General features: G+C 39.8%; 1 pseudogene; it reads right to left on the minus strand.

Annotated features, from left to right (window-relative positions):
• Positions 1 to 2089: 2089 nt before the first annotated feature.
• Positions 2090 to 4385, minus strand: LOC100684777 (annotated as a pseudogene).
• Positions 4386 to 5206: the final 821 nt, after the last annotated feature.

Consider the following 5206-nt stretch of genomic DNA (forward strand, 5'->3'; position numbering starts at 1 on the left):
GCCACACTTTTTCCATCATCATGTCTTGGAATTTATTACTAAGATTTGTAGCCCTTTCATAATCTCAATTGTATGCATTTCTCTGACCACCTCTTCCTATCTTTTTATCTTACCATTGTGCTGAAACATTTCTTGTCAAAATCACCATTGACTTCCACACTGATAAGCACAATGGTCAATCTTCATTCTTCATTTTGGCTTATCAACAGTGTTTGCCACAGTTGATCGCTCGTTCCTTTATTTGTTATTTCTTTCATTATATTCTATTGAATTTCCTCATATTTTACTAATGGCTCTTTTACAAGTCTGCTATCTCCTTGACCTTTTAACCTTGTGCCCAAGAATTCAGACTTTTGTAGTCTTCTCTTCTCTCTATACTCACTCCTTTAGTGGTTCCAAAACTTTTTATAGCTTTAAGTATCACTTTTTGCCAACAACTCCCAAATTTATATCACTAGCTCAAATTGCTCTCTTAAACTCCATTCTCACATATAAAACTACCTACCCACTGAAAACCTCATAACCATCTCAAACTTAGCATGTCCAAAATGAACTCTTGAAATTTCCCCCAAAACCTGTCACATATAAATTAATGCATCAATCCTTCAAATTGCTCAAGTCAAAAATCCTGGAATCATCTTCAGAATTACTCTTGATTTTTCTCCTCTCATTCCTTATGCAAATTCCTTTTTAAAAATAAATTCTTCACAAAAAGAAATCTATAATCTGATGCTTTCTCATCACTTACACTGCTACCACTGATACAAGCACTATAATCTCCTGCCAGGGTTATAGCAACCAGGTCCACTGCAATTTATTAGTCCAATATTAATCAGAATAAAAGTTGGAGCCTATACAGTGGCCTAAAAGTGGCCTCACCCATTCTGTGCGTTCTTACCTTTCTGACCCACTCTACTCCTCTATCCCTCATTTATACTACTCCAGCCACGTTGGTCTCTTTCTTTTTCCTTGAACATAACTTAAGGCCTTTAAATTATTTCCCTCAACCAGGAATGGTATTCCTCCAGTTATCTCAAGGTTAATGTCCTACCTTCTGCAAATCTTTGCTTAAAAGTCACATTCTCAATGAGGCCTACTGATATCCCCTCCAACTTCCAATCTCTTTACTCTATTTTTTCTTATTATACTTATTAGTTTCAAACATATTCTATAATGTAGTTAGTGTACTGTTTGTTGTTTGCCTTCCTTTATTGAAGAAACTCAACAAGAGCAGGAATTTGTTTTGTTTTCCAAGGTACTCCATATTCAGTAAATGCTTATTAAATGAATATCTTAAAAAAATCAGTGAATCAATGAACACATAAATAAATTTTAAAATTTCTATTCATCAAAAAACATAACAAGTGAGAAGACTAACAACAAAATATAGGAAGATATTTATAACATGTAATTAAGGAAGGCTTAACATCATAAATGCATTTTTAAAATAAATACTATGAATAGATAAGAAAAAGATAAACATCCTAGTAGAAAAATTGGCAAAAATAAATAAATAAATAAATAAATAAATAAATAAATAAATAAATAAAATAATAACAAGCCTTTCCTATAGAGGAAATGTGAATGGTCAGTAAATAATAGAAAGTTGTTTAGCCTCATTAGTGGTCAAAGAAATATAATTTTTTTCAAGGAAATATAAATTAAAGACATAATAAGATATTGCACACCTATCAATTAGTCAAAAGTAAAATTTGTTGGCAAAGATGTAGAGCAATAGGAATACTCATACACTGCAGTCAAGAATATAAACTGGTTATTTAAAATACTTTGGAAAATAATTTGATATTATCTGATAGAGTTGAAAATATACATACCTATGACTCAATTAGGAATATCATAGAGATAATTCTCTACATGTGCTGTAGGAGACATATCAGAATTTTCATAACTTCATCGTATAGAATAGCAAGACATTTAACTTAGCCTCACTAACCAAAGCTAGAAAAATATTGATATTCATACCATGAAATATTTTATTCTAATGAAATGAATAAACTGTGGCTTTATGCATCAACCTGTAGAATAAAAAGAAGTAATATGAAAAGTTAACTAATATTTTTATAAAATTTAAAATCAAACAATTACTTAAAGATAATTACATAATACATTATTTTTTTTAATTTATTTTATTTTTGGACTGGCAGCCAGCACTATCAGAGGCTTTATTTGGGAAAAGACACTTGATTTGGCTTTTGGTTGGGGGCATGGACAAGATGGGGTGCCCAGGACAGTAGACTCCACCTAAGGGTAGGCTGAGTACTGGAGCTGAGCCTCAGGTGGGTCTCTTGTCCTCAAGGCTCCCCTGCACATCTCCTTCCCCCAAAGGCTTTATGGGGGCCACAAGAGCAAGGAGGCTGGGAGGGCCCACGGTGGCTGTTCACTTGGGCTGGACGTCAGACGACTGACACCAGCTTCCCATCTGAGTCTTGATCTTCTTCACAACCACGGCCTTGGAGGAGCTGCTGCAGCTGAAGGAACCACCAGGGCCAATGGACTGGAAGGAGCTCTGGCCATAGTTGAGGCCAGGGCTTGGGAGGCCCCCATAGGCCAAGTTCAGACCACCTGAGTAGCACTGGAGGTCTTCATATGGATGCTCATGTTCTGCATCCCAGACTCCAGCTGGCTCTCCTTGCCCTCCAGCAGCTTGCTGTCAGTGGCGATCTCAATGTCCAGGGCCAGCTTGACGTTCATGAGCTCCTGGTACTCGCACTGCTCCAGTGATGTCCTCATACTGGGCCTTGACCTGGGCGATGGTGCCGTCCAGGTCCAGGGAACGGCTGTTGTCCGTAGACAGCACCACGTGTGTCCGAGATCTGGGACTGCAGCTCACAGATCTCCTCTCCATACAGCTGCCTTAAGAAGTTGATCTCGTCGGCCAGCCCTTCCAGGAGGGACTCCAGTTCTACCTTGTTCATGTAAGCTTCCTCCACATCCTTCTTAATGAGGACACACTCATTCTCCATGTCTGCAAGCTCCTTGATCTCACCCTCCTATTTATTCTTGAAGTCCTCCCTGAACCTCTGCATGTTGCCAAGCTCCACTTCCAGCTTCAGCTTCTCCTGCCTCAGGGTGTCCAGCTGCCTCCGGAGGTTGTTGATGTAGCTCTCAAACATGTTGTCTATGTTGCTCCAAGCAGTTTTCTGCTGCTACAGGAGGCCCCACAGGGTCTCCAGGATTTTGTTCTGCTGCTCCAGGTGTCTGACCTTGTCAATGAAGGAGGAAAACTGTCGAGGCTCTTGATCTGCTCCTTCTCCTGGGTGCGCACTGCCTGGATGTTGGGGTCCAACTCCAGCTTAAGGGACTCAGCAGGCTCTGGTTCACTGAGACAGCCATGATGCCCCCATGCCCCTGATCCGTGGTTGCCCCTGACCACACTCATGCCACCCTGGAAGCTACCCACCTGGGATAAGGCAGAGTAGCTGATGTGGGAGCTGGGCCTGCTCTTGTAGGAGCAGCTGCTGAAGGCCCCAGGGGCCAGAGGTGGACCTCTTGTAGGACGTCTGGGTCACCCTGATGGACGTGGTAGAGGCTGCCATGGAGGCTGGAGTGGAGGTGAGGAGGCTGAACCTGACAGAGGTTCCAGAAGGAGCACAAGGAGCTGCTTCTAGGTGCCATAATACATTATTTTTTAAAACATGAGAATTGTTTTAAAAATTAGGATAGTAGTTATTCAGTTAAAGAACAAGTGATGTATTGGAATTAAATATATGAATAGCCTCAAAATATATTGGTGATGTTCTCCTCCATAAATTGGAAGGTCTTTTAGGTTCTAGTACCAATTCCAGCATGGGAGGGGGAGAGGATGGGGGGAGAAGGGTGAGTGATGAAAAGGAGTTCTCCCACTCCAACAACAAACAATTCTCTGGACACCAGCTGGCCAACTGGCTACAGTTCGGAGGTGCCCACAACTTCCTCCGTGGGTTGGATTAATCTCCTAGAATGGCTCATAGAACTCAGAGAAACATTTTACTAACTAGATCACTGGTTTTTTATAAAAGAATGTAACTCAGAATAGCCAGATGGAAGAGATGGATAGGGTGAGGCATGGGGAAAGGGCATGGAGCTTCCATACCCTCTCTGCGCACACTATTCTGAATATCCAGATGTTTACCAACCTAGAAACTCCCTGATTCCAGCCCTTAGGGGTTTTTATGGAAGTATCATTATATGGGGCTTGATTGATAAAATCATTGGCCATTGGAAATTGATTCAATCTCCAGCTCCCTTCCCCTCCCCAGAGGTCTAGAGTGGAACTGAAAGTTCCAACCCTCTAATTACATGGTTGATTCTCCTGGAAACCAGCCCTGATCCTTATATATAATCCAAAATTCACCTCATGGGATGCCTGAGTGGCTCAGCGCTTAAGCACCTGCCTTCAGCTTGGATCCTGGAGTCCCAGGATCAAGTCCCCACATCGGGATCCCGGCATGGAGCCTGCTTATCTCTCTTCCTATGTCTCTGCCTCTCCCTCTCTGTGTCTTTCATGAATAAATAAATAAAATCTTTTTTTAACAACCAAAAGAACAAAATTCACCTCATTAACATTAAAAATTACCTTTATCACTCTCATCACTTGGGAAATCTAAGGATTTTCCAGAAATGGGGAAGGAAACCAAGTATTTATTTCTTACAAATCACAATATCACAGGGGGATAGCTTCACAGATGTTTATGCTATCTCTATGCTTTATAAGTTCACTGTAAATATTTATTTTTTAAAAAATATAAGTCTCTTCTTATTCAGTCTTGATTAAACATGAATAATAGACCACAAGTTTGCCCAGAAAGGAAATCATTTCCTTAGAGCTAATAATGCTTTGTTAATTCAGGTACTGTGCTGAAATTTGCTTTACTTTTTGTTGAGAAAGTTCTCTGATAACAGAATATTTAAGATGCAATGATTTAACAAAAAGAAACTTTAGTTGAGGCAAATGTTTGGATTGAGATTAAATTCAAGCATGTTTATCATAGATTATAGATATTTTCTGTTGTGTCTTACTGATAGTCAAAATAAAACATGATTCCCTTGATATCAAATTGTGTTTATACAAAGCCTGTATTTACCCATCTGGTATGTAACCCTTTAACCCCAAGGCTTGTGCTATTATCAAAAATTTGTAAATATGTTTAGAGAATTGCATGACTCATAAGGCATATTTATTGTAGAAAGCACTGTTAGTTTATGA

This window comes from Canis lupus, chromosome 17 (assembly GCF_011100685.1).
Source record: "Canis lupus familiaris isolate Mischka breed German Shepherd chromosome 17, alternate assembly UU_Cfam_GSD_1.0, whole genome shotgun sequence".
NCBI classification, from domain to species: Eukaryota; Metazoa; Chordata; class Mammalia; order Carnivora; family Canidae; genus Canis; species Canis lupus.